The 15,571-nt window shown below is 42.8% G+C and overlaps 1 long non-coding RNA gene across 1 annotated transcript; it reads right to left on the minus strand.

The window, feature by feature from the left end:
- Positions 1 to 408: 408 nt before the first annotated feature.
- LOC129830818 (uncharacterized) lies at positions 409 to 9,537 on the minus strand. The gene is made up of 2 exons (XR_008755639.1): positions 9,203 to 9,537; positions 409 to 2,477 (listed from the first exon to the last, which is right to left on the minus strand). It is a non-coding gene; the product is annotated as an uncharacterized LOC129830818 (long non-coding RNA).
- Positions 9,538 to 15,571: the final 6,034 nt, after the last annotated feature.

The following is a 15,571-nucleotide window of genomic DNA, read 5'->3' on the forward strand; positions in this document are numbered from 1 at the left end:
GAACAGGAAGTTTCAAGGAGAAAGGCAGGCAAGAGCCAAGGGGGAAATTCAATGTCCACCTTTCTATTGAGACAAAACGAGTCGAGACCAGACAAAATTTAAAAAAGAGGAAATGAGGAAATGAATGATTCAGAACTCTGAATGTGGCCAGAATTTGTTTGATTGGGTGCAGGTGAAAGGAACAACTGTCGCAGAGGATCAAACAGATATTTTGTCAGGAGATAGAGAGGTTCCAAAGGGTTTGAATGGTTCTGTGAAGTCTCTCGGCCAGCCTGGAATTGAAATGAGTTTCACACCCGAGATACACCACATGCAATCAATAAGACTGGTAATTCAAGTATTGATGTACATGAATAAGTACCACTTATTTCCCACAATCACCACAACAATAGCACAGAGTGGAAGGGATACGTGCCAAGCATATCTTTACTCAAAATGTTATCACATAACAACAAAAACGTTCCCTTTTTCACTGAATTAATATAAGAGACTTACAATGGTATATTGTGCATGGTATGACAATGGATTGGCTCGACTGGGAAGCATCTGTTACCAAAAGTGTTTCCAAAATGGCACCCTATTCTTTATATAGTGCACAACTTTGACCAGAGCCCGACCTGGTATAAAGTAGTGCACTACATAAGCAATAGGGTACCATTTGGCACACATCCCATGTCTAGGAAGAATGTAGACATTAGACAGCCTACCCATGGGGAGGTATGATAAGAAGACAACACAATATATAAACCAAGATACAAAGTGTGGCTTAAGGCTTATGACAGACATGTTATAAAGCCTGATTGTGCTAAGAACCCCACGTTTCTATTGTTGCATACTTAGAATCCGTTCCAAATTACACCATGTTCCCTATATAGTGCACCCTGGTCAAAAGTACTGCACTATAAAGGGAATAGGGTGCCATTTTGGAAACCCAACACAGAACAATGACACTCCAGTATTCTAGGTTCCTATCCAGCCTGCTCCCTTCTTGCTTCAGTTCCAGCTCCTCCCATTTCCTCTCTATGGTACCAGGGTGTGGGCATCAATCCTACAGGATGCTGCTAGCGTCAATAACAAGATGTGTGTGTCAGTAAAATCAGCCTAAACGGAGACACTTTGCCACAAAAAATGAGTTAGCTGTCGGTGCTTTGACTTAAGGGAAGAGTCAACGCCTTAGTCTGTTTCCCAAATGACACCCTATGCCCTATGTAGCACACTACTTTGGACCAGAGTTGTATCGGGAATAGGGAATAGGGTGTCAATTGGGACACATCCTTAGCTGGGCTGGCAACCACCTCTGGTGTGAACCAATTCATCTGGACTAGTTGGTGGAGCTGCAAACAAACAACACATCTTTACAAAGGATGGTGATGACTTCAGCGGGGCTTGACACCGTAGCAGACTTCATCTTTACAAAGGATGGTGATGACTTCAGTGGGGCTTGACAGCGTAGCAGACTTCATCTTTACAAAGGATGGTGATGACTTCAGCGGGGCTTGACAGCGTAGCAGACTTCATCTTTACAAAGGATGGTGATGACTTCAGAGGGGCTTGACTAACGGTAGTCCTCCTCCTCTTCAACCGAAAAGGAGGAGTAGTGATGGAACCAAGGCGCCGCGGGTTGTGATGACATAATTTATTTACAGAAAGACGAAAAAACACGAACTTGACTATAAACTAACAAAACAACAAAACAGAGTAAACAAACCTGGACATGCGAACTTACATAAAACACGAAGAACGCACGAACAGGGAAAAATAGACTACACAAAATGACGATGTACAAAAACAAACCGAACAGTCCCGTATGGTGCGACAAACACTGACACAGGAGACAACCACCCACAACGAACACTGTGAAACAACCTACCTAAATATGACTCTCAATTAGAGGAACGCCAAACACCTGCCTCTAATTAAGAGCCATACCAGGCAACCCTTAAACCAACATAGAAACAGAAAACATAGAATGCCCACCCAAACTCACGTCCTGACCAACTAACACATACAACAAACTAACAGAAAAAGGTCAGGAACGTGACATTGACAGCGTAGCAGACTTCATCTTTACAAAGGATGGTGATGACTTCAGCGGGGCTTGACAGCATAGCAGACTTCATCTTTACAAAGGATGGTGATGACTTCAGCGGGGCTTGACAGCGTAGCAGACTTCATCTTTACAAAGGATGGTGATGACTTCAGCGCGGCTTGACAGCGTAGCAGACTTCATCTTTACAAAGGATGGTGATGACTTCAGTGGGGCTTGACAGCGTAGCAGACTTCATCTTTACAAAGGATGGTGATGACTTCAGCGGGGCTTGACAGCGTAGCAGACTTCATCTTTACAAAGGATGGTGATGACTTCAGTGGGGCTTGACAGCGTAGCAGACTTCATCTTTACAAAGGATGGTGATGACTTCAGCGGGGCTTGACAGCGTAGCAGACTTCATCTTTACAGTTGGAATGGAACGAGAGCCCTGGGACAGGGGATAAAATGCAAATCTGCACAATTATCATATTACAGGATGTCCTATATCTGTAAAAGGCTTGTCTCTAAATTCACATCTGACTACGGCTGAATTCTAACATGACACCCTATTGCCTACATGGCTCTGCTCAAAAGTAGTGCACTGTATATAGTAGGGAATAGGATGCCATTTGGAATGCAAACTATGATATTTGCATGACCAAATAGATACACATGGGGTGAACAAGACAGTCCATCAACAGTCATTATGAGGATGACAATCACCTACCACCTAATCCCAGATAGTCATATTCTAATAATTAAAGCAGAGTTTTACACACATAACACAAGAGGAATAAAACGACCCTCTGTCACTATACAAGGAAAAATAACCCCTTGAAGGGTTTAAAGCGGGGCTTTCTTATCATCGCCTGGTTGGTAGGCTACACACTGAAACAGCCTGGTTGGTAGACTACACACTGAAACAGCCTGGTTGGTAGGCTACACACTGAAACAGCCTGGTTGGTAGGCTACACACTGAAACAGCCTGGTTGGTAGACTACACACTGAAACAGCCTGGTTGGTAGACTACACACTGAAACAGCCTGGTTGGTAGACTACACACTGAAACAGCCTGGTTGGTAGACTACACACTGAAACAGCCTGGTTTGTAGACTACACACTGAAACAGCCTGGTTTGTAGACTACACACTGAAACAGCCTGGTTGGTAGACTACACACTGAAACAGCCTGGTTGGTAGGCTACACACTGAAACAGCCTGGTTGGTAGGCTACACACTGAAACAGCCTGGTTGGTAGACTACACACTGAAACAGCCTGGTTTGTAGGCTACACACTGAAACAGTCTGGTTTGTAGGCTACACACTGAAGCAGCCTGGTTGGTAGGCTACACACTGGAACAGCCTGTGAAACAGCCTGGCTGATAGGCTGCACAATGGAACAGCCTGGTTTGTAGGCTACACACTGAAAGAGCCTGTGAAACAGCCTGGTTTGTAGGCTACACACTGAAACAGCCTGTCAAACAGCCTGGCTGGTAGGCTACACACTGGAACAGCCTGTGAAATAGCCTGGCTGGTAGGCTGCACAATGGAACAGCCTGGTTTGTAGGCTACAAACTGAAACAGCCTGGCTGGTAGGCTGCACACTGGAACAGCCTGGTTTGTAGGCTACAAACTGAAACAGCCTGGCTGGTAGGCTATACACTGAAAGAGCCTGTGTTCTGCTGGGTACTGAACCAAACAATCACCGTTTGTAAAGCTGGGAATCTTTGTTCTCTTAAACCTGATTATGCAAGATTTAAACAGAGCACACACAAATTGTCTTTGAAATAGTATGTCCCGACAGGCCCTTAGTCACACAGTGTATCAAACTGGTAGTGCTGATCTAGGATCCATTTTGTATTTTAGATCATAAGGAATTGTGGTTGGTCACATGGGCCATTCAAATGGCCATAGAGGACCTGATCATAGATCAGCACTCCTACTCTGAGACCCTTTGTGAATGGCCCATGTGACCAACCACAATCCACACACTACACCCTGTTAACAGCCAAATGAAGCTGACTGAATTCTCAAAGCAGGGCCACGTTGTGAAATGTTGTAGGTAGACATTGCTTGAATAGAGCTGATGGGACTTCTAATTACCTGCCAGAGGCAAGTTTGTTTTAATCTATATAATACATTCCTACCTGAATGTTGGCCAATGTTGCCATGCTGAACGTGACCCATGTTTGGCATTGGTTACTGTTTTCATTTTGATGTTCAGTCTTGAAAATATAAAATAACTACTGCTAGCCTGTCACGTTCCTGACCTGTTTTCTCTTGTTTTATATGTCTTTATTGGTCAGGGCGTGAGTGTTGGGTGGGCAGTCTATGTTTTCTATTTCTATGTGGGGTTTTGTGTTCGGCCTGGTATGATTCTCAATTAGAGACAGGTGTGTATCGTTTGTCTCTGATTGAGAGTCATACTAAGGCAGCCAGGGTTTCACTGGTGTTTTGTGGGTGTTTGTTTCCTGTCTCAGTGTTTGTTCTGCACCAGATAGGACTGTCTCGGTTTGTTATTTGTTAAGTGTTCATGGTTATTGTTTAATTAAACATGTTGAGCACTGGCTACGCTGCATTTTGGTCCTCTCCTTTACCCCTGGAAGAAAACCTTCACATAGCCTTAATTCAAAAAAGATGACTATGGTGAATGCATCCCTGCAAGTAGGGGAGGAGTAAATACCTGACTTGCTTTCTAACTAATGCATTGAACAGATAAATGTATTCCACAGCCCTAAGAGGTACGTCGGCAGGAGTCAGGAAAAGCACATACACACTCCAAATCAAGATGGAGTGGCTGCCTGGCAAGAAGCTGAAATGGGCAATGTGTCTTTTCGTAATGGTATTAGGATAAAACATGTGTAGTGCTCCAATAGCAAGACAGGCACCACTGAGAGGAAATGACTGGTCGAACGATGGAATAAATGAAGTGGCCTTGGCTTTAGAGATGCTCATTGAGCGTCGTCATTGCGGTTTACTGTTGACTAAAGGTGACCAATTACAAGACTATTACACTGCTCTAGTCTATTCAGCTGTGCCATCATCAGGTTTCAGGCCAGTGGTGGAAAAACTACCCAATTATCATACTTGAGTAAAAGTAAAGGTACCTTTTAATGGAAAATGACCTAAGGAAAAGTGAAAGTCACCCAATTAAATACGACTTGAGTAAAAGTCAAAGTATTTGTTTATTAAATATACTTAACTATCAAAGGAAAATATAATTCCTAAAATATAATTGTTTCAAAAGTAAAGTATAAATCTTTTCACATTCATTATATTATGATGAATTATATATTATACTATATTCATTATATATTTCAATTACGGATAGCCAGGGGCACACTCCAACACTCAGACATAATTTACAAACAAAGCATTTGTGTTTACTGAGTCGGCCAGATCAGAGACAGTATGGATGACCGGGGATGTTCTCTTGATAAGTGTGTGAATTGGACCATTTTCCTGTCCTGCTAAGCATTCGAAACGAAAGGAGTGCTTTTGGGTGTCAGGGAAAATGTATGGGGTAAAACGTACTGTAACGACCCTGTGTTTATAAGCGCGGAAATCGACTCTGCCGCTCGAGCATGCTTTTGCGGCACAGTCGATAGCGCGCCGGACCTCGGGCTAGGAGGTCGAGGGTTCGAGACCTGCTCCCTGCCTGTTTCATTACATTGGTGTCAGAAGTGGGATCGGACCTCGCATCCACGACAGTGCGTGTGCTTGGCCGGTGAGCGCGTTCCTGTAAGACGTAAAGTCGCAAGCTAGCGCGAGGACGCGCTCTTTGAAAGGAGGGAGTAGTGTAACGACCCTGTGTTTATAAGCGCGGAAATCGACTCTGCCGCTCGAGCATGCTTTTGCGGCACAGTCGATAGCGCGCCGGACCTCGGGCTAGGAGGTCGAGGGTTCGAGACCTGCTCCCTGCCTGTTTCATTACAGTACATTATTTTCTAGTAAAGTACAGATACCCCAAATAATACTTAAGTAGTACTTTAAAGTATGTTTTACTTAAGTACTTTACACCAGTGGTTAATGCCAGGGTAATTTTACTTAATTCAGAAAGAATCAAACTATAATCATGAACTGAGGCTTTCTTTATATGATTAGCAAGTCAAATTATTCATTGATTAAAGTATTAAGTAGTCTTTTCTGAATGAACTCTGAGTTTGAACTGGTGTGATGTCCTCACCACATCTCTCCATATTGTTCTTCAAGTAGGCTAAGCTCTTTCTTGGTTTCCTTGTCTCAGTCAGCACTATCAGAGTTGGTGATGTGTTACGACGCTGATAGCCTAGCTGGCTATTTGGTTTGCCTTTCCTTTCCTCTTCATGCTGACAGAACACTTTGGGTGTCTCCTCGCTCCTCTCCTGTAAGGTCCTTTAGAGAGAGGAAAGGCAGAACTCTTGGCAACGTGTGTGTCCATAGAGGCCTGAGAAAGTTGGCAGCAGGTATTTTTTCATCTCTTCAAAGTGCTGGCTCAGAGGACTCACGCCATTATCTCCACATGCGCACGTCAGGTGTATGCATCAGTTTGATAGGGTGCAATACCTCTACTTATCCTTCATCCAGTTCCATTATATACAGCACATTTGTAGAAGTTAGTTTTAATCAAAGTAGGCCTGCAGTAGCCCATTACATTCATACCCGTATGAAGGTTGGAAATCGTATCTAAATTGGAACAAAGTGGCTGAACAGTAACATGCTATACAGTACATGACGTCAGAGCTCAGGGTGAAACTGGAAACACTTATCTCCCTCACTAGCTTTAAGCACCAGCTGTCAGAGCAGCTCATAGATTACTGCACCTGTACATAGCCCATCTATAATTTAGCCCAAACAACTACCTCTTTACCTACTGTATTTATTTATTTTGCTCCTTTGCACCCCCTAAATTTCTATCTCTACTTTGCACCTTCTTCCACTGCAAACCAACCATTCCAGTGGTTTTTTTACTTGCTATATTGTATTTACTTCGCCACCATGGCCTTTTTATATTTTTATTTATTTATATATATATTTTGTTTGCCTTCACCTCCCTTATCTCACCTCACTTGCTCATATTGTATATAGACTTATTTTTCACTGTATTATTGACTGTATGTTTGTTTTACTCCATGTGTAACTATGTGTTGTTGTATGTGTCGAACTGCTTTGCTTTATCTTGGCCAGGTCGCAATTGTAAATGAGAACGTGTTCTCAATTTGCCTACCTGGTTAAATAAAGGTGAAATAAAAAAATAAAAAAAAAAAAAGGGTCTCTGCTTCACAGATCTGTATGGGTTTTGACCAATGATGTACTGTATATAAACCCTGGATTGCTGATGCTATGTATTGGCCATTGAAGGCTTTGAAGCCACCGGTCGGCAATATTGGCTCCCCATTAGAAGCAGGCCTCCATAGGAGTGAATGGAATTCTACAGTATTTCAATTCAATGTTCAAAGGACAAAATTACAGGTATTGAAGTATTTTTGTTGTTTTAGTGTGGACAGTAACATTAGTACTCTGTAATATAATAAGTGATTAGTACATGAATTTAAATAAAGTTAAATGTTAAATAAAAATCTTAATTCAAAAAAGTATATAGGTTCCAAAATCTGATACAGTGTCAATGTTTCTGATCACTATCTTTGAGTTACAAGATGGCATGGCGTCATACACTGGGTTGTTCTGAACAGAAAGAGCCTATGTTTGTTTTATTGTGAAGAGAATTTGCTGCGGACGACACATCTGAATGCCCTCATGACTCCATTCTATGTGCACTACAATTACTATCTGCTTCTCTGAATTGCCTTGTAGAAGCCTAACACTGTAATAATTTAGCAAGTCATGTTGACAATAGAACAAGCTTTCAAATGATGTTCACCTGACCCAGATTCTGATTTATAATGGACTGTTTTTGGATTGCGTAAACAACAGTAATTATGTGATGGCAGGGATGCAGGGCTGTGTTCCAAACAAAACAACTACAAGTGTGCTTGCTCTAGCTCCTCAACGGCACAGCTAGGAGAGCTCAAAAAAACACCGTATAGTTGAAGACTGTTCTTTGAGTCATAAAAGTGCTTTGGAATTACTTAGGAACTGTGCACACTTTAGAGAGGTGTGGATCCACTTGGAGACACCAGTTAGTCCTTTCACTCAAGGCTTTGTAATTATTTTGTCTTATGTTGCACCTAACCCACATTATTCCAGGAATGTTCTTGTCATGGTACTGAATGTATCCAGAGTATTTTCAGATTTTGTTATCAATAAATGCAGGGAAAAGTACAATAAATGTAAAATTCACAAAGTCAACAATGTAAGGTTTGGATTCAGTGTCAGGTGAACTGTTGTGTCCTCCCCTTTAGTCATTCATCCCCCTCCTCTCCCCTGTAACTATTCCCCAGGTCGTTGCTGCAAATGAGAACGTGTTCTCAGTCAACTTACCTGGTAAAATAACGGTAAAATAAAAAATAAAAAAAATAAAAAAGTCCAATACATTTCCCATAATCTTCATAACGTGAAAGTCCCTATCATTCATTCAAGAGCACATTCAGTCCTTCGTTATCAGTAGGTGAATAATTGGTGAGACTCTGACTCGAATATTTTGTGATGTTTAGTAAATAAAATAACATTTTCGGATATGCAATGGTGCTCTCTCTCACACATACACTCACACAACATTATCTAAACGAAATAGAACTCTGCAATCCAATTTAACATTTCAAGTGAGGGAAAGCCAGGGAAGGCTACGGTCTATTTGGTCAGCCGTAACACATAACTGCTGTACTGGGATATTTCAATCTATCCACGCATGTCTGAGAGCATTTGATTAAGTGGAAGATTTACCGTCCCACAAAATGAGAGGCCATCACTTACACTTTAGACTGCTCCATGCATTCATTACCTTCGGATCACTGTCACATAGGCTAGCCTCCACGGTGCCTTTAAGCCATAACTATGACTACAAAGAGAAGACGCAAACACAATAGTTATATTGTTAGCTGTCATTCATTGTGCGTACGCCCTCCACAACAGTTTTAGGCTACCGTTATAAATAATAAACTAATGGGATAACAATGATATCCTAGTGATCGTTTTGGAGACAGCATCATATTATATCCGACGATTTTAACCCGCCCGAACCAAAAAATGTAATCCATATTATAATAACAATGTGTAATAATATGCACATCATTACCAGTAATCTGATCGGATCGATAAATCCCTGTAGTCCGTGAGAAGATGCGCGACAAAAAGGATCTCTCTATTCATGCTGATCAAGGACACAGTCTGAAGGTGTCTCACTTCAGGCGCTCGGGACGGGGGTAAATCTCTCTAGCCTACCTCATCTTGTCCCATAGAATTTAATTCGTGTTTAACAATGCCACACTAACTTATTCTGTCCACTCACGTATCTGCGCCCCACGGGTGACGGGTTACGTAGCCTATTCTAGCCGGTCCGTTGCAAAGACCGTGTTGCTTGCTTCCTCTGATATCCGCTGCACCCCGCTCATCTCTGAGAGCGCGCCCTGTTCCCCAGTCGCTTTAAAATATACCGTTTTATAGCCACTGCTCCTGGGGAATTTTTCTGCTGGAGTCATTGTGATAATTTCCCAGCATCCATCAATTGTTTGGCTTGTAGACTAGTTAGACCAGGGAGGTATGTCCTTGTGTGGCCTCAAATGGTCGAGAGGGTATAATTGATCATGGCTTGAAGGGTACCAGTTTATGTCTAATTGATGTCAAATGTAGATTGTTGCGCATTTTAGCATTTTAACCCTTTTCCTAACGTTAACCCAATTCTCCAAACCTGCTATGTTAATTAACCTAACATGCTGGGTAAGTGTCCTTACCTGCTACAAAAGGTCGATTCTGACAAACTGTAGCCTATTCTCTTCTAGCCAAAACCTATATCATTTCAACCCAACAGTGCCAGTAATTGCGCTTAAAACTCCTTTCCTCATTTCGCTGGGCAGTGTTAAACTTTCACCCTTCAGTTCGGCTACTTCTAATGGCAGTAAAGATGTCTCATCTTTCATCTGTATTTGTTTCAATGAGAGCAATCACTTTAATTTGATCAAGTGTTGTACGGTAGTTGACCATGCATAGCCTATGAACAAGCCTAAATGAGCTCCTTTTTTCAAAAAATTGTCAACCAAATTCAGAGCGGGAATCAGGCAAGGCATCATTCTAACCAGGGTGTAACTTTCACAGGGGATGGGGGGAACATGACCCAGCGGTCGGGTAGGTTGTTTGGAGTATTTATCCAACTGCATAAAAAAATATACATTATGTCTCCCCCACTTCTAAAACCAAAGTTGCGCCCCTGATTCTAACTAACAACAGTGATACCCTAACGACCAAACCACTAGGCCTACTTAGACTCATTGTGCACTGGATGTTGTGATGGCTCTGATTTAAATTATTCTCGCCTCAAGTCATGGCTATATTCTAACTGACCGATTAGGCTATAGCCTAGAGACCAAATTGTTGACAAGGCTACAGTAGTGGTGCATGGGTAAAATCACAGGGGAAGCCAAGCCACAAAAAAAAGCCATATTACAACCTAGGTTGTGATAATTGCATTGTTTGCTCTATAACCGGTTAGTTCATATGCCTTGTGACCGTGATATATAGGCCCAACATCAAGATAAGACACAGTAGCAGAATAAATTCAACCACACCTTTGTTTAATCTCAAAACCACAGAGCAACCTCTGTCCAGCATTTAACAAACAGTTACATTTCCTACAGCAGGGTCAAGCAAGTTAAACAACTATAGATTTAAAACCACAGAGAGTTACCGCAAGTCACAAAGAAACGAGGAGCTGCCTCCATTATTCCAGCACCATTTCAACATCCTCAAATCACCTATGCTTAGTCCAAAGTCAAATGGACGGAGGGCCAAATAAAAAATTTAGCTACAAGCCGAGGGCCGGACTGTTCGAATGTTCATTGAAAATTTTTTAAATGACGCATATAGTCTAGTGAACCTAATTGAACCTACTGAAAACCTAACAAATATATTCCAATATGATCAGATAAATAAAGCAATATTTTCTTATGGCTCTGTCAGTAATCTTTAATTTTCAACAGACACAAAAGACAAATTTCCTTTATATAAAAATCCCCATAACATGAACATTAAATGAAAGAAACCGGTATTCAAGGCACCATCAGTAGCCTATATTTTCTATTTTAGCAAAAGTGGGCTAAATTTACTTCAAAGAAAAAAACAATAATAGCAATTTTCTATCATCCACTCAACTGAAATATTTTTAAAATATAATTGGATTGAAATACAATAAAATAAAGTGCAAAAATCTATTAATCAAAAACAACACTTTGTTTAAGGAGAAGTAACATGCAGTGAAAACAAATATTAAACTTTAACTTTTAAACTTGAACTGAGTAAAAACTCTAAATATGTGATTGCACAGTAATGTTCACTTGTTTGAGGTTGAGGGTGATACTTGGTGGTGTCCCATCTTTTCCACAAGTTCATCAATGTTCGGGGTAAGGCTCTGAGCTGAGGAAATCCTCAGAATTGAGTGGAGGTGTTCAGCAGTAAGTCGACTTCTGTGTGATGTTTTGTTCAGGTTCATCAAAGAAAACAGTTGTTCACACAGGTATGTGCTGCCAAACATAGACAACGTTTGAGCAGCCTGGATGCGCAGCTGGGGCATTGTGTCGGGGAGGAAACGGGCGAACTCCGCAGCACCCACTGCCGCATATTTTGCCCTCAGTGCATCATTGCATTGGAGGTCAATCAACTCCATTTGGAGGTTTGGTGGTGAGCTTTCCACGTCAACAGCAAATGGGTTACCGAGCAGTTCCAACCTGCTTTTTTGTGCTTCAAAGTCAGCAAATCGGCGTCGAAAGTCAGCGGCAAGCATACCTATTTTATCAGCCAACTGTGCGCTCGGGAACGCACTGGTAGAGAGCTTCTCTTTCATGGTCTGGCAGCTGGGAAAGTGGCTCAAATTTTCTTTCCGCATCTGCGTCTCCCACAGAGTCAGTTTGGTTTTAAATGCCTTCACTGTACTGTACATATCAGAGATGACATGATCCCGACCCTGCAGCTGCAAGTTCATTGCATTCAGATGACTCGTAATGTCACACAGAAAAGCCATTTCACACAGAAACATTTCGTCTCGGAGTTGTGTTGTGTCTTTCCCTTTGCTGTCCAAGAACAGACAAATCTCCTCACGAAGCTCGAAACATCTTTGAAGCACCTTTCCCTGGCTTAGCTATCGCACCTCTGTGTGATAAGGCAAATCACCATGCTCCGTTTCTAACTCCGTCAGAAATGCCTTGAACTGGCGGTGATTCAAACCTTTGGCTCTGATAAAGTTAACTGTGCGCGTGATGATGCTCATTACATGCTCCATTTTCAAGGCTTTACCGCACAACGCTTCCTGGTGTATGATACAATGATAAGCTGTCAGCTCACCTGTCGCGTTTTCCTCTTGCATCTTTTCCCGTATCTTCGCCACCAGTCCGCTCCTGTGTCCACACATCGCAGGTGCTCCGTCGGTTGTCAAACCCACGAGTTTTTCCCAAGGCAGCTCCATCTCATTTACACATCTTGACACCTCTTCATACAAATCATGCCCCGTAGTTGTGCCATGCATAGGACGTAAAGCCAAAAACTCCTCTGTCACGCTTAGGCTGGAGTCCACTCCGCGGATGAAAATTGACAACTGGGCAATGTCAGAAATGTCGGTGCTCTCATCCACAGCCAAGGAATATGCAATGAAATCTTTTCCCTTTTTCACAAGCTGCTCTTTTAGATTGATGGACAACTGGTCTACTCTCTCGGCAATGGTGTTTCTGCTCAGACTTACATTTAAAAAGAGTTGCCTTTTTTCTGGGCAAACTTCGTCACAAACTTTAATCATGCAGTTTTTGATGAAATCCCCCTCCGTAAATGGCCGGGCTGATTTAGCGATCTCTTCTGCCAAAATAAAACTGGCCTTGACAGCAGCCTGGCCTTGTGATTTGGCTTTTTTGAACAGAGCCTGTCGAGATTTGAGGCCTCGTTTTAATTCCTCTGCCTTTTGTAGCCTTTGTTCCATGTCCATATTCTTGTTTTTGTCCGCGTGTTTCGTTTCATAATGTCGTCTCAGATTATACTCTTTCAGTACCGCCACACTTTCTCCACACAGAAGACACACAGGTTTTCCAGCTACCTCCGTGAACATATACTCCGACTCCCACCTTGTTTGAAACCCCCGGTTCTCAGTGTCCACCTTCCGTTTTGCCATTTTTGATGGGTATCTGAAAGTTAATTTTACTGTGATGCTGACGACTGCTGTGCCAATAAATATTGAAATGAAGCAGCCTACTGCTCGGTGCGTCACCGTTGCATTGTGGGAAATGTAGTATTGGTGCGTGTAAAAGATCTGCGGGCTGCCGGCTTGCTGCGGTCTGCGGGCCGGTTCTAATAATAAATCAAGATCATCCCAGGGGCCGTAAAAAACCTTCTCGCGGGCCGGATGTGGCCCGCGGGCCTTGACTCTGACATATGTGGTCTAAAGTGACAACTAAAATATACCAAGAACAATTTAGTCCAATCAACATCAGCTAAATATGATGTGGCTGTCCACGGTTCTGGTTTCTGCATACGTGCGTAGAAAAACCATGTTGATTCACCCTACTTGTAGAGAAATGCCAATTTATTTTATTTAACTAGGCAAGTGTCACACCCTGATCAGTTTCACCTGTCCTCATTATTGTCTCCGCGTCCTCCAGGTGTCGCTTGTTTTCCCCAGTGTATTTATCCCTGTGTTTCCTGTCTCTCTGGGCAAGTGTATTTATCACTGTGTTTCCTGTCTATCTGTACCAGTGTATTTATCCCTGTGTTTCCTGTCTCTGTGTGCCAGTTTGTCTTATATGTTAGTCAAGTCAACCAGAGTGGTTTTCACATACTCCTTTTGCTATTCTCTTTTTGATAGTCCTCACAGTTTTGACCCCTGCCTGACTCTGGACTTATTTGCCGCCTGCCTGATCATCCTGTCTGGTGTAACGGATGTGAAATGGTTAGCTAGTTAGCGGGTACGCGCTAATAGCATTTCAATCGGTTACGTCACTTGCTCTGAGACTTGAAGTAGCGTTTCCCCTTGCTCTGCTTTTGTGGAGCGATGGGTAACGATGCTTCGTGGGTGACTGTTGTTGATGTGTTCAGAGGGTCCTTGGTTTGCGCCCGAGGTCGGGGCGAGGGGACGTACTAAAGTTATACTGTTACATTGATGCTGTTGACCCGGATCACTGGTTGCTGCGGAAAGGGGGGTGAGTGTAACGGATGTGAAATGGCTAGCTAGTTAGCGGGTACGCGCTAATAGCGTTTAAATCGGTTACGTCACTTGCTCTGAGACTTGAAGTAGGGTTTCCCCTAAAAGCCGCGGCTTTTGTGGAGCGATGGGTAACGATGCTTTGTGGGTGTCAGTTGTTGATGTGTGCAGAGGGTCCCTAGTTCGCGCCCGGGTCGGGGCGAGGGGACGCCGTAAAGTTATACTGTTACACTGGCCTGACCTTGATTCTGCCTGCCCTTCGGTACCTTTTGGACTCTGAACTGGTTTTGATCCTTTTGCCTGTCCACGACCATTCTCTTGCCTTCCCCTATTGGATTAATACAATTTTAATATTGTAAGACTCCAACCATCTCCCTCCTGTCTGCATCTGGGTCTTGCCTTGTGTCATGATAGCAAGTCAGTTAAGAACAAATTCTTATTTACAATGATGGCCTACCCAGGCCAAACCCTAACCTGGACAATGCTCTGACAATTGTGCGCCGCCATATAGGACTCCCAATCACGGCTGGTTGTGATACAGCCTGGAATCTAACCACAGTCTGTAGTGAAGCCTCTAGCACTGAGATGCAGTGCCTTAGACTGCTGCGCCACTTGGGAGCCAATGTTGACAAAACAGTCTATGACTGTGTTGTACAGTACTTTTTTTATTTTGTCCTAGGCTACCTGGCTAAAATGCTTGCTCACTAGCCTAACTTCCTTTCATGAGCAACGTTAGCTAGTTAACATTAGCCTTCCACATATTGAACGTCCATCCTCTCAGGCCAGGGGCACAATGTATGTGTTTATGGTTAGATCAGAATCTCTGTTATAATCATTGGCCAGTACAGAAAATTAAGTAAAATCCATATCTCCATCCATGGCTAATTTAGGAAAGGGACAACTTTAGCTAGCTAGCCACTGGAGGACAACACAAAGATATGCAACAATTCAAGTTGTCTGTCAATGACGTATGCTCCCGATGTCATGTGATAGGAGTGAACCATATCCAAATTGACACTTTTTGGTGCGCGAAAACCATCCCCAGTTGAGCTCACTCAGTTTAGCTCAGTGCTGATTGACTATTTTATACTTTTTTTTCTATCAAGGGAGGCTAAATGCTCTCTGGCTTCCCTTGCATTCAATGTTACAGCGGCAACAATGTCATCCTCTTTTTGACCAGAGGAGCAACAAATAGATGGCCTACACATACAGAGCCAGTGGGGCTCTGTTTTGCTCGCTCAGATGCTTTCTCCAGTGAGATACATTCAGCCTCCT

Source organism: Salvelinus fontinalis, chromosome 32 (assembly GCF_029448725.1).
Source record: "Salvelinus fontinalis isolate EN_2023a chromosome 32, ASM2944872v1, whole genome shotgun sequence".
Lineage (NCBI taxonomy): Eukaryota > Metazoa > Chordata > Actinopteri > Salmoniformes > Salmonidae > Salvelinus > Salvelinus fontinalis.